We start from the raw sequence: 27,903 nt of genomic DNA, 5'->3' as shown, positions 1-27,903 counted from the left end.
ATAGGTACCACTAAATATTGAACGATTTATTAACCAACTCCAGTACACAGTCCTTAACGGTATAGAATGCACATTTATTTACTCAGCCTGGAACAAATAAACATATTATACCACATGACAGCATTATTGAAGTTAATAGGGATATTGGGATGAGTAGAACATAGTCTCTTTTCTTAAAGACTTTACATTTAAAAGACAAGTGTATAAAACAATTACAATGAAGTGTTTGGGTACTATGATAACAACAGATGTGAGATATTAAGGAGGAAACCACCAATTTTACTTACAGGAATCAGGGGAATTTTTATAGAAAGAGATATTGATTAAAATCTCTAACATGTATACTTTTTCTGTGTATAGATTGCCTTAGTATCAGTTCAGGTTATTAAAACTTGACCTTTTTCTCATTCATGTCTATTCACTTGTCATTAAATACTCATGCCTCATCTAAGTTTACAATGAAAGTGTCACAAGATACATCTTTCACTATTTCCTGATTTACTAAACATGGAAATGCAGCTCAGGACCTGAGCATTTGGTGATCTCCTGTGACTGTGAGAACAAGAATAAGGAAGGAAGTGCACAAGTGAATATGATGATCTCTTACAAAGCTCCTATCTGAGCAGAGAGGTAGGGTTTTAATTAGATAGGCAAGTGTCACATCTCTTCCATAGGCATCACACATGCAAATTAAACTTAGTATCATCCTGTTTCCTGAGAGCCATGGCCAAAGATATATATGGATGAAATTAGAAAATCTGGGAACTCTATAGATCTCAAGTTGGCAAAAAAAATTTCAGCATAATCTGATGGCGGCAGCCTTGAAAATCAGGAAATCCAAGAGATACTCATGTTGTTTTTTAGCAAATCATTTAATACCTCTGTGTATTCATTTACCCATTTGAAGAAAAAAACTAGTATATCTAGTGTTAATCTCTACATATTAGATGCTATAAAGTAAATGAAATGTAGTCTGTTCTTCCAACATTTTAGCTACTTCAGGTTTCTAAATTGAGAAAAAATGTATAAATCATTGAGAGAACAATATGTATAAATCTTTAAAAGAGCAGTAAGTAAAGTAATACATTTGAACTGAGAACCAAGATGTACAAATATGTATATGTATAATGCATACAAATATGTATAAATACACATATACATATTTGAAAGGGCAAAATGTATAAACCTCTGAAAGATATCTTAATGCACCTTGATGTGTTTGTGTAAATGAGAAATTTTTGCATAAATGTCGTCATACCCATTTTCAAAGGAGCACAAGGTTTTCTTTCTAAAAATGGGACCAAAGGACAGTCATATTGTAGAACATTTTTCATTAAACAGACCATGTTTCATTAAAATTATTTTTAAAAGCTATTCCAATTTTCATGTTATCCTATTGAGGGTAACAATTCTGAAAACTTGCTAACTGCTGGTAAAAATAACATTTGTACTCTAAGGATAATACTTTGCCATATTAAGAAAATCTTTCTCTGGTTCTAGGATACCAAAATACAGTAAATAAATTTGTGTTTTCAATATCCACACTCACCTTTCTGTCTTTTATACCTTTCTGCCTTCTGTCTACGATTTAGTAGTATACAATGTTATATGGAAGTGAACACCAAATGACTGTATTTCTATGCAGCTCAAAGACTTCACAATTTCTCCCAAAATTAAATACCCTAAATAATTGAAAATTGCTGAGATAGCAGATTCTACTGTTCTTCCTGGTATAATGGAATAAAGAACTCTTTCAGGTTTTTCCCCACTGGTGTGAAGAAAACATTTGTAAATTCTTAGGACAGTTAATCAACTCATGTGTATTGATCACTTGGGTTCAAGGCACCATGGTAGGTGTTGTGGGGATAATACAAAGAGAAGTCTAGATTTCTATGCCCAGGATGCTTACAGTCTAGTTAGGAAGACACATGGTGGGAAGTGCTTCATCACATGACGTACAAGGCATCATCTGATAAAGGGGGTCTAGATGGGGATCGGAGACTCCAAGGACTCCCCGTGGTCCTGGGGTGGCATATGGCCTGATGGAGGAGGATATTGGTCACATAGGATCTTCCCAACTTTTTCCAAAAGAAAATGAATTAGAAAACACGCAGATGTATAATTGCGTTTTCTAGAATACCATTACAACTTAAACATTTAACCACGTTTTTCAATATTGTGTTGTTTTCTTTTTGCCATTCATTGATTCTTTGGTAGTTTGGGGTTGGGTTTGTGTTTTTCTTCTCTCTTGACTTATCTGAGAAATTCTGGCACTAGCAGGTTTGGGATGTTTTCGTTCAGACATTCTTAAGTTATTTGGTAAGAAGTAAAGCCTTTGTTGCATTTTTCTGCTTAGAAACTGCTTTTCTCTCTCTTTGTTTAAACCCTGAACTCAGTAAAAGCTCTTTATTTTTATAGATTGTTCTGCAAAGCAATATCTTTGGAAGTAAGAGAATAAAAAGATACTTTTGTTTTCTAACTGCAAGTAGCTGTATCTTCAGAAAATATTTAATACATTTAAGAGACGTTGAAGACAACCTTACAAGAAAATACATGCACACGGTTACAGAAAAGAGAGCCGAGTGCTTTCGATGCCCATATCAGCAAGCCTCAGAGTTGCCTGTGAATGACTGGAAACCATGGCCATCTGCCAGCCAGAAGCAACATCACCAGAATGGAATTCACAGCTACAATGTTAAGACTTATAAATACAGTGAGGGTCCAGGAGCCAGGACCTTCAGGCAAGTCAGGCTTGTCTGGTCTGGTCTGGTCCGGCTGACTGAGCAAGCAGCTCTCTTTTTGCAGGAAGCCTTTCTCGGCATCAGCGACTTAAACCACTTGTCCCCAAAGCTAAAATGTCCCAAGGGAGAAGGGGGCAGTGGCCATCGCTTTTCTTTAAACACAGCGTCGTCTTTGGGGCACGAAGTCATCCTGAGAAGACAGTCAGGGGGAACACGGTTGTTCTGGGGACAGTGTTTGGAAATTAGGAAAAGTGAAATCGTTTTGAACATGAATTCATTTCCCTTCAGAGAAACTGTGCCAAATCCTAGCAACTGGGTGCTGTCATGAAGAATGAGAGTAAGATAAAGAGCTATATCCACGAAGAGTTGCAAGGAACCAACAACGAAACCTGGCAGTGGTTGGGAGGGGTAGATGAAACTAGCTGATGCCCCTGGGAGTGGGCCAGGCTGCAAAAAGGGACAGGAAACTAAAGGTGACGGGCACGAGGCTGTCCAGAAGCTTAGCAGAGATACACTTACTGAGTCCTTTCTCCCCTGCCCTACTCTGAAAGAAGGGAGAATGGACAAGTGCGTTTATAACGATTTCATTCAGCAGAACCGTAGGCCACAGCAAGAACAAGAAGCACTCGCTCAACGCCAGGTATCAAGAGACACACGTTGTGTGCACGTTCTTATGTGTACTCATGGTAGCCCCATGAGGAAACTACTATTCCTATCTCCACTTGACCCACAAGGAGAGGACAAAACATGCCGAAGGTCACATAACTGGACAGCGAGAGTGTGGCCTTTGTTTAACTTCAAATATCTTTAACTGCAGAGCTCACGCTCTGAACACACACCGTTCTGCTCCTTTCTTCATTTATTCACATATTCGCACAGCTGTTATGAAATGCCAGTGTGCCAGGCACTAGGCTAATCAAGGAGGAGAAGAAAAGAGACCTCCTGCTCTGTAGTCTTGGCATGCAACATATAATCTAGTTGTGGTTGAGACATAATGGTCACGAAATAATTACATACCTATTTAACTGCTCACGGTGACAAGTAACATTACGGAAAGATGATAGGATAAGAGAATGGCTAGGTCTTAGGGCAAGCATATCCTACTTGTTAAGGGAATCATGAACTGTGATAAGTAATATTAAGGAAAGGTATGCCTACTAAGAAAAGGGGATATGATTTTGGGGAGTCAAGGAGGACTTTGCTGAGAAAGACTTACCTTTTCAGATCTAAAGGACTAAAGGCTGATAACTAGTTAGAGAGGAACACGGGCTGCGGAGCAGGAAGCTAGAAGGCACCAGAGCCCTGAGGCTGGTGACAGTTGACATATTATTGATTCTCTGACTGCTTATTGACAGATAATGTAAACTACTGGTTTGTCACATTTCTTGTGCTTCCTATTGTTCAACTGAACCTACAATTTCTTACTGTTTCCCAGATGAATTGATATGAAGACATTCTCACTGTTTTTTATACATTTTTAAAAATGTTTAATGTTTATTTTTTCATGTGCAAGAGAGACACAAGGCGAGCAGGGGAGGGGCAGAGAGAAAGGGAGACACAGAATCTGAAGCAGGTTCCAGGCTCTGAGCTGTCGGCACAGAGCCTGATGTGGGGCTTGAACTTGTGAGCTGTGAGATCCTGACGTGAGCCAAAGTTGGCTGCTCAACTGACTGAGCCACCCAGGGGCCCCAGTTCTTTATACATTTTTAATTTGTCTATTTGTTTTCTGTTAATTCTTTTTTTGACTTGGCTTTCAAGGTTTTAGGGAAACAAGAGCCACACTTTTGTTGCTGTTATATTATAGTTTCTAAGATTACATTCAATTAGATATTAATAAATACATTTTTATGAAAAAGAGAAAGAGTAGATAGTGTCAGTCTAGACCATGATAGAATTTAGTTGTTTTTAACTGATATGCTCAATCAGGAATTGACATTGCCTGCAAAAAACATCTTATCTTTCTATATTATATGAGCTGGGAGATAGATTCACTTTTAATTTTTGCTAAGTGAAGCTTTTTAATATTACTTGAAACTAAATGGAAAATTTTCCAAATTAATGCTTGGCAGTTTAGCATGTGGGGGGAAATCTTTCTTCTAAAGCTGCTTTTCCAGGGAACAGATTAGTATTAATTAGGGGATGCTTTACTAATGGAATATTTTTCTTGCCATTGATGTCACTGTCCCTCATCCCCAAGGACAGCATTATTGACAGTGAGTGCTCCTATGTCTGATAGACTATAGGCAGACAGATCATTTCACAAAATTCCATTGTGTCCTACACCCTAAGAAAACTGTCTTTGGATTAAAAGCCTGAAGCTGCTGGTCAGGCCTGGCATTATTTGGAACTCTACCTGCTAAGATTGTAAATGGCCCAGAGACTTACTGAATTCTTCTCATATTTTTTTTTTCATTACACAAAATAACTCTTAAGGGGCACCCAACTGGCTCAGTCAATAGAGCACGCAACTCTTCATTTTAGGGTCATGTGTTGAAACCCCACATAAAGAGTTTACTTAAAGATCTATAAGTGAATAAATGAAATAATACTTAAATAACTTTTCAGACAATTAATTAGGGCTCCATGGATTGACACCAATCTTTTTATTATCTGCAATAGTAGATAAGATGGTGGAGAACATAGGAATATGATGCCTTTAACAACATGCTTTTGGGGCACCTGGGTGCCTCAGTCCACTAAACACCTGACTCCTGGTTTTGGCTCAGGTCATGATCTCACAGTTGGTGAGTCTGAGCCCTGCATCGGGCTCTGCACTGACAGCATGGAGCCATCTTAGGATTCTCTCTCTCCCTCTCTCTCTGCCTCTCCCTCCCTTTCTCTCACAAAATAAATAAATAAATGTAAAAAAAAAATCCTCACTATCATATTTACCTTTGCATTTCCAAGGCTTGGAACAATGATTACCTTATAGCATATTTTTTAACAAGTGTCTATTAAATGACTAATTGACAAAATGAACGACAGTCATGGCCACTGCTATCAGAGGTGGGTTCCAGATCACAACTTTTGGTATCCACCTCAAATCCTCTTGTTCCTTTTAGAAATTAATGATCATAGATTTAAAACCATGAGTATTTCCAGTGAGAATGCTCATAGTATTTCTATAATATTTATATCAGTTATCTATTCTGAATAATAAATTACCTCAAAAGTTAGCAGCCCAAAACAAGTAACATTTGTTTTCTCACATTTTCTGAGAATTAGGAATCTGGGAACAGCCTAGCTGGATAGTTCTGGCTCAGGATTTCTCATGAGGTTGCCGTCAGGGGTCTCAGCTGGGGTTGTAGTCATCTGAAAACTTGAGTGGGGCTGGAGGATCTATTTCTCAGCTCACTTGTGACAGGACGCAGGAGACCCCACCACATGGGTCTCTCTGCAGAGCAGCTTGATTATCCTCATGACCCAGCAGCTGGCTTCCCCCAGTGTGAATGTTTTATGATATGGTTTCCGAAGTTCCATGATATCACATCTGCTTTATTTGATTCTTTAAAGTAGAAGTGCTTCATTAAGTTGAACCTCCATTCAAAGGGAGGTTAATTAGGTCCTACCTTGGAAGGGAAGAGTAGGGGAGATTTGAAACCACTAAAATATCTAAATATTGAAATCCCTCCAATATATTAGAATGAATTGCATGCTTTTTTAAGTGGCACAATATATCACAATGTTCCGTTTGCCAATAAGAAGTGCTTTTAGACAAAGTGCTTTTCCTGGAAATTAGCAAACTGTTTTACAATGTTGTAAGTAATGCCGTTTTTTACAAAATCTCATAGTCATGAGAACAAGAATCACCAGTACTTGAAGAATCAACATAATGCCTTTAATACCTTTGATACCTCTGAAGTAGATTTCAACAAACTCAAATTTAAGTAAATTGAGAACATCTATTTTGTACCAAGTACTATGTTACATGCTTGTGGGAAGGGCATGTATGAAAAAGATACAATCTATTCCAAGGAAATCTGACAGTAGGGCAGACATGATGGACACAGACCCCAAATTTGATACAATACAAAGCTCATGGTGATGGGTTTTCTAATACAGCCACAGAGAAGTGCTCTGGGACTGCAAGGAGAAGAAGGTTAATTGACACTGAAAAATGAGAAGGCGTCTTGCAAGAAATGCCTCCTGAACTGGGCCTAAAATGCTGAGAAGCCATTCATACAGATAGGATTGTGGTGGTAAGGACAATGAGGTAGGAAGGTGGAGGTCTCCCAGAACAGCCATAGCTGAGAGGAACACTGGGATTTAAAACCGGCAGGTTGGGGGCGCCTGGGTGGCTCAGTCGGTTAAGCGTCCAGCTTCAGCTTGGGTCATGATCTCACAGTTTGTGGGTTCGAGCCCCACAACAGGTTCTGTGCTGACGGCTAGCTCAGAGCCTGGAGCCTGTTTCAGATTTTGTGTCTCCCTCTCTCTCTGATCCTCCCCTGCTCGCACTCTCTGTCTCTCAAAAATAAATAAAAACAAAAAACTGGCAGGCTGGAGCCAGGCAGGTACAAGTGACGACAGGCTGGAGCCAGGCAGGTACAAGTGACGAGAAGATACAGTCTGGGCGGCAGAGAGCTGCTGAAGGGTTTTAAACAAGAGCATTATCGAATGAATAAACAGACTGATACCTCGAGAATTAAAATGTGGACATTTCAATAGTAATAACTATTTACTTTATGCTTCTTGTCTGCTAAGCACTTTACATGTGCTCTCTCTAGTCCTTGGTGCCACCTTATGGGTGTAGGTATTTTCATCACCATTTCACTGATCAAGAAACTAAAGCTCAAGTTGACATAAATCACCGGCTAGCGAGCTGTGGAGTTAAAATTCAAATCTAGGGTTGTCTGACTCCAAAACTCAATGTTCTTAACACACATGTGTAGCTCTTCCCCTAAAATATTATGAATAAAATGTTGGGAACATGTTGAAGAGTGCACATGGGTTGTCAAGAAATATGTTTAGGAAACTTAATTATGAGACCCAAAGAACTCTGTATTCTTGGCTCCTACTTTTTATCCCTATCTGTGAATCAAACTACTTATTGAAAACATGCAGTAAGTTGCCATGGGTGGGAGTGGGGGTGGGGGGTGGAGTCCAGTTCTGTTGCATGTAGACCAATCACTGAAATAAAATAGTTCAAAAGGACAGTACTGTCATAGGCAACACAAAAAGGAAAATACCCAGGAAGACATGCAGGGCTCAGGGCAAGACAGAGAGAAGCCCATGTACCATATGTCTAAATATTTAAAAGTCATAAGTAAGGCTAGCAAACAGTTAAATCAAATATTCTCTGTCTTCGTACCTTGACAAATTATGTGCATAATTACAAAATGGAAAACTATATGGGAAACTGTGGTTCTTTTATGACTGAAAGTCAATAAAGTATCCAGTGACTGAATTGACTTATTATTGTGCAAACCTGGATATTCTGATGAGGGTTGGTGATGTTTTCATGAACAATAAAATTAGGTTTTACACAAATAATAAATTATTGGTTAATCTATATAATTTTTTTATTTGCCTAAATTTCTACAAATCCCTAGTCTTGCTGTCATAACAAAGATTTTCATGTAACTTGTTTTCTGTTGACCATAGTGGCCTGGACTTTAGATTTTAAAGTATTAAAAGTGAAATGTAACTTTATTCAAATGTGCCTAGCTTGAATATATTTTAACCACAAGGGCAAATTAAACAAATGTGAAAAAATAAAAATCAATCTTTTGTGTTCTCTAAAGTTGTTCTTCTAAAATCTTCAATTTTCTATAAAATAAAAGGTAAAATTCAAAGTATAATTAGTGAATGGAAATTTATATAAAAGTGAGTTACATGAAGCTGGAATTTTATAACTTAATCAAAGCTTAGTAAATATTTTTATGAAGATAAAACTGTTAGCAGTTCTAGCATTCAGTATTGACCTAATTGCCAAAGAATCTCTCTCACACAAGTCACGTCTAGCCCTGAGTGTATTTAACTTTAGAAAAGGCACCGTTTAATATCATAAGGGGTTCTTCTGCCACAATGTACAAGTGTTGGCAATCTTGTGCCGATAGGTGAGTCCTCTGGAACCAGGAATTTGGACATGAAAAGAGGCAGCAAAATGGAAGGTTGGCATGACTGAAAATGATACCGCATTATCCTTTGCACTCATGCTGAGATGAAAGACTGGACAAGTTAATTAATTGGTCTTTTTCTTACCTACGTTCTTGTGCTGCCCTAACCTCCCCACCCCTCAAAGAAGCGTCCCCTGACACTGGCCACATTACAATCCAGAAGACAGCTTCTGCATCCTCAGGACGAGGCCACCGTGGGCTTCCACGACACGGACCAGGAGGTATGCAGAAGCATCCCCACTCGGGCCTGAACAGAGCTGCTCACAAGAGCAGGAGCTCGGAGTGAGTCGTGATGCTGTGCGGCACTGAGCGTTGACTTCCAAATGTGTGTGCATGTGGCGCTCCTGTTTCTCTCAGGTGCAAGGCCCAGGCACACGGCTGGCGTGGTTCCTTCAGCATTGCTCATAAGTGACTCAGCACCCTCCAGTTTACAGACTATCTGTCGGGGGGAGTTGGTGGGTGGGGGTGGGTACTGCAGGGAGAGGCTGCCAGCATGAAGACCTTACCTGTGAACATTTCTCATTATGAAACTGTCTGGTTTCAGTGAAGTTACCATTTTGTACCAGGAAAAAACAAAGATTGCAAGGATCCAAACGAGTACAGGACCCAGTACAGACGGAAAGTGGGAGGAAATGAGGTGAAACACAAGGGAATGATATAGTGGAAAGGGGGAAGGGGGAGTGGAAACACCTGAAAAGCAGTTCTGGAAACTTCTCTCATTCCTGTTGTCCAAGAGACCGGCTCCTATGTATACAGACCTGCCTCTCCTATTCCCATCTGGAAATGTGGCCACAGTTCCTTGTTATCTGTTAACACTGAAGTACTCTGAGACTTTGGAAATCGTCAGTAGCAGAATCAGGACCAGAGAACAGTATAAATAAATTAAATAAATAAATAGGAAACAAAATAGCTCAACTGGACTGCCACTCAGATCTTCCTTATGCTGTGCAGAGGCAGAGCTGAATGGTGACTTTGGTTTTGTGGTTAAAGACAAGTACTGTGCTACTTCTTAAGTGGTTCATGGCTGTCCATGTTTTATCCTTCTAATTGAAACAGTATTTCCCGGTCTTCCCAGACTAGCAATTTTAAAGGCGGGGTCTCTAACCTTGGGTACAGCCTGGCCTCCACAGTGTTGCACTGTTCCCCAAATGACAGGGGCTCCAGAACAGATGGGCCAGACCGAAGCCTGCAGGATTGGGATCCTGCTCATGGGGCCAACTTGGACACTGAAGCAGGAGAGGCCCAGGGCTGTTTCTGAGCCTTGATGGGTTCAGAATGAATTTAAAAGTATTAATCAATAAAAACAAGATAGGTGGGAACCTGGGAACATGTTGTTCTCTGGGGGTAACAACGGGAATGGCAAGGCCAATTGCTGTGAAGGCTAAGCAATCAGGCGGCGCTGTAAACTGTCACCAGACCCCCACCGTTTATGCCACAGGCTCTCTGGGTGGCTGCATTAGAAGTGGGGTGGTGGTGAAATCATTATTTACTAATGATCACAATGATAATAACACTATACCACAAATGAGTAATGCGTCTCCTAAGTGCTCTATAGATACTTGTTCATTAGTTGGCTCAACAGATACCTGTTGGGTACCTGTGACAAAAAAATTTGCTGAGGCCTGATACAAAGATGGGTGCGTTTCTGCCAGAGTCTTCCAAGAGATGATAGTTTGGAAAGCGTTATGCTGATGATGAGTGCATGACTCAAAATGCTGCTTCTTCATTTTTTAAAAATATTTTTACACTAAGGATTTTTAATTTGATCTTTGGAAAAAGCCAGTAGAGAATGTAGAGGAAGTCATTGAAATTTATATTTTGTTTTTTTAAACATGTCACAATATTAAGAAAACCGTACTGTTTCTTCAAGTTATTCTATGTCTATGTCCATAAGCGGACATAAAATGTTGAAAACCCAATGCTCCGGATGCCAAAAAAAAGAGTCAGTTTTCATTCAGAAGAGCATTTTCCGTGGCCTTTCTTTTAAAAGTTACCCTAAGGAAAAAGAATATGTATGACTACGGATTACAGGAAAGAGGCTCCCACTTAGCTTTTAAGTTATGCAACTTCCTCACTGATGACTGAGAGAAAAATCAAGAGGCAGTAAATAATAAAGGGTAAGGCAGGAAGTGTGTGGTGACATGAGTCCCAGGAGGGCTCACCAGGCTGGTGCCACTAAGGAAACTAATCTGTAAGGCAGTTCAAGTTTTCCTGCTTCCCACATAATCCCAAGCAGAGCCCAAGGCAGTGGCTGCATTGTGTAGGTTTAAAGTACAAAGAAATCGAGAATGAGGCGAGTGAAATCCCTACCTTGCAGAAGGAGTGCGGTTCACGCATCTGTCTCCAGACAGTGCTTCTCAGCACAAGGACGGCGGGAAATTTGGAGTCTCCACCAGCTCTCAGGCAGCGATCCCTCTGTCAGTTCACGTAGGTCCTGATAAGAGACACTGGCGGGAGTGTGGATTCAAAAAAGATAATGAGACATGGAGGGGGAGGAGGGGGAGGAGGATGGTAATTACCTACCACCATTCAGTGTTTCTAAGAGTCGACGTGACACATTATCTCCTTTAATACAACGAGACTAGGAGGTATTCTTAACCCCATTTTCTTGAGGGATAAAAATAATAAACTGAGCCTTAGTGAGTGTGTTTGCCAGATGTTAACAAAGCTGAGAAGAGGCAGAACAGCATTTGAGACCGGCACGGAGACTCCGAGGCTCATGCTCTAAATCACAGTGCTTTGCTACTGCTATCTACGTTTTTTCCTTAGGGAATTTGTAAATGAAAGTTTGCTTAAAATGTTACGCAGAATATGGGAAATACCAAATGAGTGGTATAAATGACAAATGCTAGAGAGATGGGGGTAGCGGGAGACTCATATATGAGGTGGTGTGAGAAGTCCTCTCCAACAAGGTAGAATTTACATCTGGTTTCTGAAGGATCAGAAGTGCCTAGATGGAGAACTGAGGCTTACATAGGAGCTGTTTATAAGAAGTCCTATTTTATCATCTTCTTCATCTTGCCTGGCACTAATGAACACTAAAGATATCAACAAAAATAAATACACTGAGTGCCCACTATGTGAAGGGTATTATTTTTGTTGCTTTAAAGCTTTTAAACATTCTTTAAAGGAGGGACTGGTTAGTCTCCAGTGTCTAGATCCATTAGACCCCAAGCCAGATGGCTACACGGAGCCTCTGGGAATGGCCTGTGGAACACTTGCCACTTTTGCACATACCCATGAAAAGAATGGTCCCTTGGGGATTTTGCAAACCTGCAATCTGGAGATAATGTGATTGTGGTCATAATTCAACTGCCCCCAGATACAGAATTGCCAGATTTAGCAAATACAAATACAGGAGGCCCAGCTAAATTGGAGTTTCAGATAAACAACAGGTAATCTTTTAGTACAAGTATGCCCCAAAGTTTGAATGGGATATACTTATACTGAAAAAGGTGTTGGTTGTTTATCAAATTCAAATTTCATCAGGCCTCTATATTTTTCTGAAAACTGGCTACAGTTTTGATTCTGAGATTTGGATTTCTTTGGCATGTATAAATACTCCTCTGATTGAAAACATCAAAGCAGCTTTAAAAAAAATAAAAAGGAAAGAAAAGAAAAAAAAAAAAACAAGTATCATTAGGGCTATACATCCCCCATGAGATGTGTTCCCTTTTAACATGGGACCAATGGAGCGGAAAAAGAGTTACATCACAAGATAATCTTCTAGAACCAATATAAAATCTGTTTTTATACTTGGCATGTTCATTCAAGAAATTCTGACCTTAAAATAATGGTCAGGGTTGACCCAAGCAACTCACTTACTCTGCATCAAGATAAAAATACATTTCAGGACATGTACCCTGAAGATTAAAAAAAGGACATGCTGAAAACTGGATTTCTGAGTAATGCCCTCGTTAGAGATGACAATTAAGTGGGGTTCTCTGAGGAGGCGTATGCCTTCAGATTGAATTTTAAGAATGATGATTGTTTTTAAAGTTGGAGTCAAATATCAGTCTTTAAACCAAGTTAAAGTCAATGCTGCAGCTGCCTCCTGTCACTGACACTGCTGTGGAAAAATGCAAAAGGCAGATTCAAATGTTTTTTCCTAGTCCGATTTCCAAAACAACCCAAAATTAACACAAGCACACCAAACATAGAAAGCAAATATAGTTATCTATTTAACATCTACCTCGCATGTAATTATTAAGTGAGATCAACCATTCTAAAGAGAAATAATGCACTTTGAGAGACTGGAAAGCATGAAAGGTAAAATGAAGTCTTGGAGAGGGAGAGACTTTAAATCACATTTAGACATAAATCCTTTCAGGTCACAATCCCATAGATTACCAGCATCTGCTAAACCTAGATAGTTTATAATCACTAAAATTGTTTTAATCTTCCTATGGAAGGCTTACCAAGGAAGTACTGAATTATGCTGGGTTAATACTTCTAAGAATGAGCAGTCAAGAAATCGATGCATAAATTAATGCAGTGGCTACATAGTTAAGTCTAATGTTTGTAATGTATCTGAACCAGGCAGCGGTTACCAAAAGATGTAGCACTCCATTGTGGTGACATGTTCTCAGCACTGTAATCACCTGGAAAGTTGCCAACCATTATTCATCCTCACCCACTCCTGCAATCGTCTCTGACCTGTCATATTCTTACCTTCAAGAAGAGGACATAAAGGTTGGGTCTGTAAAATAGGGAGGGAACCATGAAAGCAAAAGAGGGAAATGCTGGAATTCGTTGTCAGTGGATGGTGTTCTTTGGATCAAAGCATCAGCTTTAAATATGGCATCTCTCAGAGCCTAACTCCCTACCATGCCCTGAGTGGGAACAGTGCAGGGCGGCATTTAGTGCGGTGTGACATGTACCGTCAGCACCCTGGCATAACATTGTTGTGTCGTACAATGTCTTTAGGTGGACAGTGCATTTGTGTTTGTATAATACTGTGGTACATGCATAGAAGGAACATCTCACTCTTCTCCTTCACTGACTTTCCTGGGACCAAGGGAAGTATTTCAACAACTTAGAGGTACAAATTGGCAAATTATAAATAGCTAAGTGAATTCTCATATTTTAAGAGGAACATCAATATAACGTAATTAGCAGTGAGTAAAGGGATTATGTTGGGTGCATTCATGCATCTATTTAAACAGGTCTGGCTCTTCATTCCACACGCTGGGCAGCTTGCTCTCACATTCCCTGGTCTCCAGGCACACCTGCCACCATGTGGCCCCCTTTATGCCTGTTCCTGTTTGCGTGTCTTCCTGCCCCTGTTGGGATTCCCCTCTGCCCTTTGTCTCCCTACTGAACGTCGGCTTATTCTTCAACACTTAATTCAAAAATCACCCTCTGACCTCTGCTCCCCAGTATCACCCAGAATTGAATGCCCCTCCACTGTGTTGCTTTAGCCTTGTATTCATACTCCGTAGGAGAAAACACATAACACTGGACTCCAATTAGTTGTTTCTCTGCTTTCCTATCTCAGTGAGACCAAGACTGTGTCTTTTTCTGCTTTTTATTTTCACAATGGAATACGATACAAGGCACACATGGACGATCAATAAACCAATTGGTTCAGTGAATGAATAAGCTGGAGTGTGCCACTGGCCTGGACACTCCGGGGGTAGGGGAAGGAGCTGAGACAAATAAGGTACCTTACATAGCGAGGTACAGCATCTAAATTACAAAGCTCTGAATTTAATGCACCAGCAATAAACACCATAATAGTTGAGAGCAGTGAGAGTAAAATTTGGCAGGAAGGTTTCATGGAGAAGGTAAAATTTGAGGTGGACTTTGCCAGAGGCAATCAGATGGAATAAGACAGTGGCCTCCTCTTCATGGTAGGTTCCCTGGAGACCTAGACTTTAGGACAGAGACGTGGAGATAGACAGCAATGAGAAGGCCAAGAATGAGTGGAGGCTTCACGCTGAAAAGTAGGTTAAATTCTTCCCATTCTTCGTTCTAGGCACCAGTGGGCCCGTCCAGTATCTAGTTTTACACCTCCTTCCTCTGCCCTGGGAGGCATGCCTAAAAGGAATTCACAGGCATTGTCTGTGGTGTTCTCGGGGTCTGGACACACATGGATCTGCAAAGATGATGCTCAATAGTTTTGCTTGTTTTCTTTCCTTTTTTTTTTTTTTTTTAGCAAATTGAGTATATTACTCTGCCTCAATATATGCAGTAGTTTGTGTTAGCCTCGAACTTGCCTGTTCTTCTTTTATAATTTTATGAGCTATTTCCCGGGGTGCCTTTTGTCCTAAAACTCAAAGCTAGGAAGCATCCTCATTGCCTTTGTGTGTCCTTACACCATGGCTTTTCAATTTCTGGATTTGGAAATGCCATTTGATTATGGAGGATAAAGGTTCAAGGGCAAAAAGCAATGGGCTGAGTGGAGAGAGCAGCAGGCAGAAGCTGAGGCAGCCTAGGGCTGTTGGTGTAGCCAGGCCATGTTCAGCAGCAGGTGCGGAGGCGGAAGTGTCGGGGGCAGCGGGGGAGGGAGCAGGGCACGTCCAGGTGGCAGCAAGGTTCAGTGGGCCAGTCAGCGAACTGCTCACTGAGACAGTCTGCTTCCACCTTTCTTCACCACAACGAAAAAACCACTGACCATTTCCTCCCTCAGATTTCCTCATCCCCGAAGAGGGAATAACAATGTTTATTCACCAGAGGAATTACTGACCAGTGTCTCATTCAGGAGCAGCTAATAGAGGTGGTAGTAAAGACCTTTGAAAACAAGAAACAAAGCACACAAGTAAAAACAACAGGAAGTGGAAGAGAGAGCACTCTGTGACCCGAAATGTTCTGTGTCATATGCTGGTAATATGAGGCTATAAGGCTTCAGGAAGACATGTTCCTTAGGAGGATGGGAATGCTGAGGACCCAGGAACTGTGAACTCAGTATCCTGTTCCAGTGTCTCAAGGAGCCCGTGACCCTCCTAGAGCATTTATTTCTGCACTGGAATTGCCCCATACTCAGCCCATCCCCGTTTCAACTTTGTACAGACATAAGTGGCGAATCATTTTGCTACACAAATGACTCATGATTTCATGAGCTACAAGCAGCAGGTCCTGGGGCCAGCTTTTCTTAGCTCTTAAGACAGAAAAGAGGCACACAGAGATATGTCTCTTATAGGCTAGGTCTTTCTGATTTGTGAAGCAGAGGCGGTAAGGGAACAGAGAGACCCAAGCTCAATTATCCAAGGCCCACTAGAGAATGAAACCCGTACCTGACTTCAAAAGGCACACAGTTCTTTCAAAATCTTCAGCTGCTACTTCTGAACTAGACCTGAGTTCAAAATCTCAGTTCTCCTGAAAGGTCAAAGTATGTACATTTGGATCATTTCTGTGTGCATGGATGCAATTAAGAACTTAAGGAGGTGGGATGCCTGGGTAGCTCAGTAGGTTAAGTGTCTGAATTTGGCTCAGGTCACGATCTCACCGTTCATGAGTTCGAGCCCCGCGTTGGACTCTGTGCTAACAGCATGAAGCCTGGAGCTTACTTGAGATTCTGTGGCTCACTCACTCTCTGCCCCTCCCCAGCTTGAGCTCTTTCTGTCTGTCTCTCTCTCAAAAATAAATACACATTTAAAATTTAAAAAAAAAAAGAATTTAAAGAGGAAAAGGCAACTTTCTATAGTTTTTAGCACACATCAGCTATTTGACAGCTACTAAAATATAGCTGCCTTTAGAAGGTAGTGTGGGTAGCCAACCACTGCTATTCAAGACAGAAATTTCGGCCAAGGATCTAGAAGCAAGTGTACAGTGTGTTCCACATGACTATGAGCATTTCTCATCTGGAAGATAGCTGCATCAACAATTCCTGGAGTTTTCTTGGTTATTTAAACCTTCTGCCTTGGAACTGAGTTCATGGCTTACCAACATTCACAACTGCGTCCTATTTTGGTGTATGCTTTCACAGAAAGAATAGGAAGCCCCAGAGGAAAATGGGAGCTAATGTTTCCAGAATGTGTAATATCCTTTATCACATTTAATCCTCACAAGAACCCTGAAAAGTTAGTGCTCTTTTCTCATTTTTACTAACTTTCTCAAAACTGAAGCTCAGAAAGGTTCAGTAACTTGTCTAGGATCTAGATACCTAGAAATGGAGTGCTGGAATTAAAATCCATAATTTCTTGACTCAGAAACCTGTGCTTTATCCACAACATCAGTTTATCATAATAACTTGGCCATGGTCTCCAAAGACCTACACAGGAAATGTGCCTCAAATATATTCATTTTTTATTATTCTGCTATTAGGGTGCTTATGTATTATACTACATAGAAATTCTGAACATCAATAATAAATCAAATGAAGGAGGGGTGCCTGGTGGTTCAGTCGGTTGAGCGTCTGACTTCGGCTCAGGTCCTGATCTTACATTACAGTTCATGGATTCAAGCCCCGTGCCGGGCTCTGTGCTGACAGCAGGCTCAGAGCCTGGAGCCTGCTTTTGATTCTGTACCTCCCTCTCTCTCTGACCCTCCCCTGCTCATGCTGTCTCTCTCCGACTCTCAAAAATAAATTAAAAAAACATTAAAAAATTTAAAAAAATAAATTAAATGAAGGAGAAATATCTTCACTGTGTATACATATATAGACACACACTCTATATGTATGTATATATCTTTTAAATTGTCTCTTTGTTTCAAGACTAGGAATGAAAATAATTAGAATTTGCTGTTGGGCATCTGTGTCCACTTTAACCTGATCTATTTTGTCTAACGTTTCTTTGCAAAGCTCTCCAATGCATTGTTAGCCTATCTGATCCTGCCGTCTAGAGACCGCAAAGTATTTCTCATCTTACCCCGGGAACTGATCACTTTTAAGGAAGGGAGGGCATTCTTTACTGACATTTCCTAATTTAAATCCATTGAATGTTGTTTCAACTGCCATTTTCAGGGCAAAGAAAAAGCAATGCATCTGTAAAGAGCTCTGTCACTTTTCTCCTTGTGATGACTAATAGTAGGGAACTTAAAACCTTATCCTTGGTATCTTTTGGAGTCCAGACAATTCAACGCTCTCTTGGGATGAGTAAATATCAGCCTGTTCCCAGGAAGATTAACTAGTAAAAGGATGGAGGAAAAGCTGCTTCTTTTTAGAGAACTATACTTAAACTGCCATCCATACTTCTTAAGACAAAATCTTAGATGATTAATTCCATGGTGCTATAATTTCTAGAAAGGAAAAATATTTTATACAGTTTTAGGAGGAGTAGTAGTTTTTTTCCAAGGTTAAGGTTTAGGAGTAGTAGTAGTTTTTTTCCAAGGTTAAGGTTTGTTAATATAATATATTCACTGGCCTTTAAAAGGCCATAAAGTGGAAGAGAATTAGAAGACTTTTGTTTTAGGACACCCCATTTCTGGCATATACTTGCTTGTAGGCAGATCCTCAATTACGTTACCTATTGTGGACATGGTAATTCCTAACCAGCTTTCCTCATAGCTTCACATATAAAGGGGAGGGGGGGAAATGAAGAATATTTAAGTCATTTGAAAGTTCTGAGAGTCCAAATGGGAAACAAAGCATGAGTTTGATGGATCGAAAGCCCCACATTTGAAATTTAGCTTTGCTACTTACCACCTGTCTGGACAAATCTAAACTCTTGGTATCTTGGTTACCTCATCTGTCAAATGGGCCCACATTAGTTTCTACCACCTAGGATGGTTGTGAGGACCAAATGGACCACTCCCCCTAATTATAACATAAAGAAACTGAGAGGCTCCCACTGGTAGTGACTTACCCAAAGTCATCCATCAACAAAGACTTACAGAGAGATACGAAACAGTGTGCTTCCAAGGGTTCCAGAGCTACTATTTAAAGTACCATGCTGCCTCAATGCTTAGGGACACTTTCTCAAAATTAAGAGATTTTTGCTCCTTTATTTCAGCAGGCATGGTCATATTGCTGACTCTTTCTTGTTTATGGGCTGATGACTCATTTATGAGTTATCTAAGCCCCTTGTTCCTTCTCTCTTCCTCTCTTCTGCCATCTCTATCATGGGAACGTTCTCATTCTGCTAGCACTTCTGGAGGTTGTGAAAGAGTGGTGAATGACAGTGAGTTAACTCCTTGGCGGCAGCCTTGTCTCTCAAGACAATGGCAGGCTCTGCTTCCTGGGAAGTCTTCTGGCTCCTTCCAGATCACCACTAGCCTCATTCTGCTTTGCTTGCTCCTTCTTTGCTGGATTCTTGTCTCCTGCTAAATCCTTAAATGTTAGTGTTCCTTGGGGATCTCCCTTTGATCTTCTGTCTTCATTCTCTTGCTCTCTCTACAGGTGATCAGATACAAGCTCATGTCCTCGGTTACATGTATCTGATGTTGACTCCTAAATCCGTGTTCTTTTATATCAGCGCTCTCTTTTAGCCGTGATGTCCAGATGCCCCTTGGATATCTCTGAACATCCTTGCTAATCCCCGTTTTCTCTGTCTCTCTGTCTCTCTCTCTCTTTTTCTCTCTGTCACACACACACACACACACACACACACACACACAGCACTTTCCTCTGCCTGTTGGTTGTCATTCTCAACACCTGGCGCATGTTCCATATCCATCCAGCTTCCAACTCATCTTTGTTTTCTCTTGGAATTTGTCTTGAGTCTGGATCGCTTCCTCATCTCTACTGCAGGTGTCTTAGTTCAGCCCTCATCTTTTTTCTTTCTGTGTTATCATCATACCCTTCTAAGTTCCTCTGTGGCCTTATTCTCTCCATTCTACCTAATTTGCATTCTGTATTCTGTAAGAGATAATTTCAAAACCAAAATTTATCTTTGTTGATCTTCTGCTAGACATGTTTTGCTAGATCTTCATTGCCTGTGGAAGAGTCATGTGTGTGTGTGTGTGTGTATGTGTGTGTATACACAAATATATAATTTCTTGGATTAGAACTCCAACTTCTTTCCACCCTCTCCATGAAGTACCCTGGGGGCTACTGTGTTCCATTCACAATAATTAACTTGCCCCTTTTCCCCATGCACTTGCCCTATAAGAGCTGTGTGATTTCCATCTCAAAACCCCTGCTGTATCTCTCCTCTTCCCCTTTCTTAGGACTTGCCCTTAAGTCCTGGCAAGTTAGGACTAAATACAGAGAACAAACTAAGGGTTGCAAGATGGCTGGTGGGTGGGGGGATGGGCTAAATGGGTGTTGGGCATGAAGCACTGGGATGAGCACTGGGTGTTATACATAAGTGATGAATCACTGGGCTCTACACCTAAAAGCAATACTACACTATATGGTAACTAACTTGAATTTAAATTAATTAACTAATTAAAAATAAAAATACATTTTAAAAAAGACAGTCTTTTTAGATCTCTAATCCATCTTCTCGCATTCACAGCCCTTTATTGATAACTTTATATTTCATATCTTTTTCAGTCTCTCCCCAATAAGACTTGGAACTCACCAAATTGTAACACAATCTTTTTAAAGACCCTAACACATTGGATGATCCTTTATGCATAGAAGGACTTTAATATTTATTGAATGAGTACACTTGTGACTATTATTAAGACCCAAAGAGTATTGCTTATTATTCTATTTTTGTGGCGAAATATTTAATTATTGATAACCATTACTAAGTAATCTGCTTAGCACCCCACAAACTAATTAACAAAAAGAGCCTCTGTAAATGATTTTGGTATCACATGAAGATGTTAACAGTTTAGAATTAGGATTTCCTAAATATTTGGGTACCAGTATGACTTTCAGCAACTTTTAGCTCTCCCTAAAGTTTATTTAATTCACTTAAATTATTTTAAAAAGGAATCATTACACTTAAGCTAATCTGACTCCAAATTTCTATCTACAAAGGTAGATGAGGATTATAAATCTAAATATATTCCAGTCATAGCTAGAATAAAGTCAGCATAATGGGCAGTTTGAGGCAGTAGTGCATATATGATGCTATAGAAAAGGCAGAGACAAAAGACTTTCTAAACTCAATTAAACCAATTATATTTACACATGCTATAGTATAAAATAGCATCAGAAGTTGATCAATACATGTGTGTTGGTATTATAAAAGTATCATCGTATGTATTTAATTGTCTAACATGATGCCCAGAAATAAAAAAAGAATGATGATAATTTTACAGGCCTACCTCGTTTTATCATGCTTCACAGATAATGCATTTTTTGCAGATTGAAGGTTTGTGGCAACCCTGAATGATGCAAGTCTATTGGTGCCATTTTTCCAACAGCATTTGCTAATTCCATGTCTCTGTGTCACATTTTGGGAATTCTCACAATATTTCAAACTTTTTCACTATTATTATAACAATATATATAACATATATTATATAATATATATAATATAATATATAACATATATTATAACAAATATAATAAATAATTATTACAGTGATCTGGGGCCAGTGATTACAACTACCTGAAAGCTCATATGATCGTTATCATTGTTAAGCAGTAAATCATTTTTAAATTAATGTACATTTTTAGACACAGTGCTGTTGCACACTTAGTAGATTATAGTACAATATAAAAATAACTTCTATATGCACTGGGAAACTAAAAATTTCATTTGACTTGCTTGATTGTGATACTCATTTTATTGCGGTGGTATGGAACCAAACCTGTACCATACTATACTCTGAGGTATGCCTGGACTAACATTATTTGGCACTTATTGTATGCTGTGCTAAGTACTTCACATGCATCACTTAGTCCTCCTGTTATCTTTTTGTTGTAGTTCTTATTACCACTCGTGTTTAAATGTGAGTAAAATGAGTCTTAGAAAGGTTGAGCAACTTGTTGGAGGGCAAAACAGCAAGTTTTAGAGCTATTTGAATATAGCCCTGGTCATCTGGTTAAATGAACTAATTCCTTTTAATCATCTTGATGTTATACTAATTAGTAAGTAATTTGAAAATCATTTGATTAATTGTATAAACTGTTTTGCTACATCTAAAATGATAAGTATCTGGTACATGTAGTCATTATTAAGAAGAGCAGAGAAAATTTATTGAGAATCATCCAGGTGAGGTATAGTTAACAGTTGGTTAGGTATAGTTAACTATTGGTAGTCTAAATCCATCCTTTTGCCTTAAAGTCTGCTTTTCTATGATAATCTTGAACATGTACAACCAAATATGGCTGTTTGTATTTCCTGGACCTAGACCTCTTTCTTGGACAAAAACGTAAAAAAAGCTGTTTCTTTAAAATTGGACAATTACCAAGAATGACCACTAATATATTTTTAAGGCATAGTGTGAGACTTTGAGGTCTGTTACTTGATGTGGGAAATAGTTTCCTGCTGGAGGATAATGAAAAAAAAATAATTGATAGTGAGTTCTGTGGGCAGTGTTCAAATATAAATGTATTCAAAATAATTATAATTAAAAGAGCCTGCAGATTTTATGATGTCTTTTCCCAGGGTAATTATCTTCAGAATATCTGCCCATCATGGTATATTACAGGCTGCCAAAAAAGAATGCCAATTTTTTCTTAATATTTGACCCCCAGAGTTCAATGTGTGAATAGTAGGTAAAGATGGAGCTGCCTTAATTATAAGGTTTGTGGGACATGGAAAATATTCCCTTGTCCCGAAAGACTTTGACCCTAATAACAACAACAACAACAAAGCTGTAGGTTTTAAAGAATTACAAGTCTTTGGTTGCTCACTATCAACAAGTAAGTATCTGTGGGAGAGGTAACCACTTTTGTCTTTACCACACCCCTTCGTAATCAAATGGGCAGCTACCAAAATGCAGATTCCCAGGCCTACTCACAAAGATTCTGATTTGATGGGTCTGGGATGAGACCCAGGCATCTCTGTATTTTTAACAAGCACTTAGATAATTCTAATTTAAATAGTCTTCTGTACCATCCTTGAAAAACAACCTTGACTTAATGGATAATTGACACACTAGCTGTTAACAAACTGGTGATACAGAAGCAAGACAACCTGAAAAGTTACCAAGCTGAAAATTCATCTCATTTAAAATACCTAGGCCTGCATTGATTCTCAGGTTTACTTACACTTTTCTTACTTCAAGTATCAACTGGTGAAACACATGAAACACAAACTCCTTAACTGACTGCAAAAACTCAAGAGAGGGGGGAAAATGACTTTTGTTTGTTTCCAAATGGCTCTTTTTAATAGCCCCAGACATCAGTGCTGAAATGCTAAAATTTTAGAGCAGAATGTACAAAACGTTCTTGAATTATATTTCATTCTTGGGTGCCAGGCACACTGAGTTTGTATCCCAAAACACTGACATAATAAAAAGCAGGTGCTCTGTCAAGTTTGTTTCATAATTGGGAAACTAATAGTTGATGTATTTTGCAAAAGATGTTGACAAAATAATCCCAGTGAATGCATCCAGGGCCGTTACTATACGTTGAATGTGATGCACATTGGAGTAGGGAAGTCAGATATAGTAAACAACACCTTAGGCTAATAATACTTGTTATGATTTGTGGGAAATAAATCTTTTTTTTAATCACTGCAGTAAAAATGCCAGTTGTTAAGAGGAGCTTGTTCCATAAGATGGAGACTCTGAGTTTGGAAGCTTAGAAAAAACCTTGCAAGAATGCTAATATGGAGAAAACAGGAAGACAACTTCCTCTCTGAACATACACCATTTCCTGGGGAGGAAGTGGGGCTTTAAAAAAAAAAGTTCTTTGTTGACTCTGTAACAGAGAGTCATCTATTTAGTGATGACTATATATGCTTATACAATCAGGACATCAACTTTAAAAAAATAAGACCATCTTGAAAGTAACTTCTCTATTCCATAATGGTGAGGTTCAAAGTCCTTGGATCCGTTGGTTTGGAATTTGTTGTATTTTGTGATCGTCATTAATTTAGGTATAGCTGAGCACATAGGGCCTGGACAGTTTTTAAGGGTCAGCAGTTAAGCACCACATGGTAAAGTGGAGTTCAGCACTGCTCTTATTTTAAGGACAGCGGCATATCCTGAGGCAGCCCAACCACCCGGCAGGCAGAGGGCGGAGGGGATGGTATTTTGCCTGGCAAGCCAGGACCCGCCCTCACCAAAGGCCAGCTCTGTGTGCCTGCATATAAAGGGGCAGCCCCAGGCAGTGAGGTAGATGGCACAATCTATGATCAGTTTAGTATATGGGATACGTATTGGCTGAAACTTGTTTATCACCAACTTCATTTAAGGATGAAGCAGTATCTTGAAGGTGACCACAACTTATAAAACCAATTTGGAAAGCTATGAGCATAAGCCAAGAACCACTAGAACCAAAAGTCCCTGAGTCTAAGACAGTACCACGCATGACTCTAAATAGTAACTTTAACATTATATAGAAGTTTTGGGTGGAATTTTCCCAGTAACCTTTAAGGGGCTGGAAAGATGGGCCAGCATATAATTGAAATGGAATCCTTTGCAGCAGAGCCTTACACACGGAAAGAGCAATGCTTAGAGAACTCAAAGCCATGGATTTCTGGATTACAATAGAGAAATCTAACTGGTACAAGTCCCTTTACTGAGGGCAGAGTAAATCTCTTCCATGAAAACAAAAGGGGAAACGGATTTAACATCTTTCCTTAAGTTACCTTGAAAGAATGTTATGGTTTAAATTTACTGTGTTTTTTCAGGAGGTTCGATGATATCTTTGCTTGCCCTTTTTTCTTTTTATCCTTGTGACACTTCATGGTCTATATAATTTTTGTCTTTTATTCACCAAAGTTAGGATTTTAAGAAGATTTCTCCAAAACCATATGTTTTTCCAGTGTTCCTTTTTATACCTCCATTATTTCTAGAAACTTCTGAAGTCATTGATAAACAGTATTATGGAGTAGCAGAGTTACCCCAAAATCCACAGCCAAGACAGTCTTTACTTTTTATTTGCAGACAAGAATAAAAGAAGAAAACATCTATATTCTTTTACTCTGTCTGCAGAGGACAGAATGACATGACTTACCTGATAACTCTTGGCCTTCTGGCAATTTCAGCAAAATTATTTACTTTTCTCTTGTATTAATACTCATCAATCACTGTGATTATCCGTTTGGCCTGAAATAAGCTAACTTTTATTGACATATAAGCTATGCTCACAAGCCATTTTGAAAATATTAAAGAAAAGATTAAGTGATAAAAAACCTTTATAGCTTAACCTGCTCAATAATGAATATTAGTTCCATCAAAGCACAAATTAAGGCAGGTATTTAGAACCATAAAGTTCAGGGGTGCCTGGGTGACTCAGTCGATTGGATGTCTGACCTCAGCTCAGGTAATGATCTCAGGGCTCATGAGTTCAAGCCCCATGTTGGGCTCTGTGCTGACAGCTCAGAGCCTGGAGCCTATTTGGAATCTGCCCACCTCTCCCCTGCTCATTTTCGTTCTCTCTCAAAAATAAATAAATATTAAAAAATTAAGAAAAAAAGAACGATAAAGTTCATAGAAGGTACTTAACTGCCAAAATTATTCATTTTTCTCTAAGCACATAAGTAAACCTTATTTCTTCTTCAATGTGTAAATGTCTTCTGCTCTGAGCTTACATGGAAAAGCTGAACAAAACACCTGAAGGATCAAAAATAAAATGCAGCTTTCTTTTCTTCTAGGGATCTTTGGGGTTCTTATGGCAAGGTGACTTCTGCCCATCAGCCTGTAAATTAGAAAAGTAGAATACTGCCTCTCAGGGGGCAGTGACATTTGGACTATTATAAAAGTAGTCATCCAGTTTTCCAAGGAAATTCAGCCCGTGACCCACACCACGTGTCATAGGATCTAGTCTAGGCAACATGAATCACATACTTTTACTCATTACCGTGTCTTCACCAGCCTCAACCTTGGACGTAGAATGTAGGTAACAGTGGATTAAACTCAGCTTGAGCCTCTTGAAGAGAGTTACCATGTCTTATTTATATTTGTATTCCAAATACAGTGCCTGAAATATACTAGCCATTGACCCTAAATGTATGTTTAAAGATGAAACAGTTTTGGAATATTTACAATATACCAGGCATCCTGTTAAGGCTGTGAGGATGGTCCCTGGGAGTTCACACACAGTCATGTAGAAGTGAGTGAATAGGGGCGCCTGGGTGGTTCAGTCGGTTAAGCCTCCGACTTCGGCTCAGGTCAGATCTCACGTTCGTGGGTTCGAGCCCTGCGTCAGGCTCTGTGCTGACAGCTAGCTCAGAGCCTGGGGCCTGTTTCCGGTTCTGTGTCTCCTTCTCTCTCTGCCCATTAAAAAAATTGAAAAAAAAAAAGAAGTGAGTGAATGAAGTATATTGGTGGGACTGTTGACCCTCACAGGGCACAAGGGTTAGGGACACGGACACCCCACACAGTTGAAAATTCATAAAGTACTTTTGACTCCCCCCAAACTTAACTACGGATAACCCACTACTGACCAGAATACTGACTGACAGGACACCTGTCAGTTAACCAAGCATCTGACTTCAGCGCAGGTCATGGTCTCATGGTTTGTGAGTTTGAACCCCGCATCAGGCTGTCTGCTGTCAGCATGGAACCCGCTTAGGACCCTCTGCCCCTTCTCTCTCTGCACCTCCTCTGCTCATGCTCTCTTTCTCAAAAATAATAAACATGTTTTAAGAAAAGGAATACTGACTGATAACATAAACAGTGATTGACATAGATTTTGTATGTTATATGTATTACATACTATGTTTTTACTATACGGTGAGCTGGAGAAAAGAAAATATTGTTAAGAAAATCATAAGAAAAAGAAATGCATTTATAATACTTTTCTGTATTTATTTTGAAAAAGGTCTGCCTATAAGTGGACCCTCACAGTTCAAATTTGTATAGCTCAGGGGTCAACTACTCAGTACTCTGAATAATCGTTACTAACAAAACAATAAGCGGCAACAATTAGGTCACTACAGTAATTGCTCAAAGAACAATTCACAGATTGGAGCATTCAATTATGTGGCAACCATATGGTTATGCATTTCACCATGTTGACATCATACTGTAAAATTCACACATTATATAAAAAGAAATCACACCAGGAAAGTACAGGCTACCACAAATAGTAGAGTGAAAAACATTACTGAAGTTTACTGCTTAGTATCAGATTTAAGGATTTGAGCTTCTGATTAAGAATTTAATTGATGCACTTTTGAGCAGCCTTCTAATCAATGCAAGAAAAATGAAGGATAAAAAGAAATGAAATACAGTAGATCCATAATGTGACAGGGAAAGTAACTGATTCAATACGGGCGCATCTGACGTTATCTCTAATGTGTAAAGCCTCCAAGGTCTACCATGGTGGGGAGCCAGGAGACCTGGGTCCTGTATTCTCTCTGCTACTAACTAGTTGTATGAACTTAAGCACATTTCCTCTCCTGTAACATGAAGGCACTGAACTATTTCTGATGTGAGTTGTGGTTAAAACAACAACAAAACAACAAAACACATCTAGGGTCTTTGCTGAGACCTCTTAATGCATATGCTTTTATCTTTATAAATGCATCAATAGAATTACAGGCCATAATTCAGTGACCTCTTTATTATCCTGAATATAATTAACTCGGTAGTACAGGTAAGACTGTGTCAGCAATTCCTTAATAATGTTTCTTTCCAAAGGATAGCTCCTCCTCAACCTCCTTTGTTTTCACAACATTTTCTTATATTTCTGTTACAGAACTTGCCTGGAGCAATGTATTTTACTTACTGTGTTTGTAGGTCTTTTGTCCACCCTAGACTCTGAGTTCCTTCAGGGCAAACACCATGAGTCCTTGCGTACATAGTACAGGGGTTGGCACGTAGTAGGAGCTCAATAAATATTGAGTGAATATTTAATCAACTTAGTTGGGCAATAGCATATTTTGTGAATGTGTCAGATACTTTCCATTTGCCCCATGTGGCTCCATCTCCACCCTTTTCCACCCAGCTCTGGCCAGAAAATTTTTGCTCCTTACAAAACAGCCTGCTCTTCACGACTCTCTCTTGCTTTACATACCTTTTCCTCCTCTAGTCCTTCAGGCCTAGGGATGGTGACAGGGTCTCTGCTGTTAGCCCGAGGTTCCTGCTTCACTCCTTGGGAGTCCCTGCACCCTACTTACACTTACACTTGGATGACTGATCCTTAC

At 39.5% G+C, this 27,903-nt stretch overlaps 1 protein-coding gene and 1 long non-coding RNA gene across 6 annotated transcripts in view; one reads left to right on the top strand and one right to left on the bottom strand.

Moving 5' to 3' along the window:
* MAML2 (mastermind like transcriptional coactivator 2) overlaps positions 1-27,903 on the top strand; it is a 345,270-nt gene that overhangs the window by 108,839 nt on the left and 208,528 nt on the right. The gene's annotated exons all lie outside the window — the stretch shown is intronic.
* On the bottom strand, positions 17-27,893 carry LOC115306682. Of its 4 annotated transcripts, none has more exons than XR_003915399.1 (3): positions 27,774-27,893; positions 11,168-11,304; positions 17-2,931 (listed from the first exon to the last, which is right to left on the bottom strand). It is a non-coding gene; the product is annotated as an uncharacterized LOC115306682 (long non-coding RNA). The 4 variants fall into 4 exon arrangements; XR_003915402.1 differs by having other exon boundaries at positions 11,168-11,291; XR_003915401.1 differs by lacking the exon at positions 17-2,931 and adding an exon at positions 7,173-7,325.

The sequence above is a fragment of the Suricata suricatta genome, chromosome 11 (assembly GCF_006229205.1).
Source record: "Suricata suricatta isolate VVHF042 chromosome 11, meerkat_22Aug2017_6uvM2_HiC, whole genome shotgun sequence".
NCBI classification, from domain to species: Eukaryota; Metazoa; Chordata; class Mammalia; order Carnivora; family Herpestidae; genus Suricata; species Suricata suricatta.
The sequence above is the reverse complement of the archived record's forward strand: the minus strand, read 5'-3'. Positions and strand labels throughout refer to the sequence as shown.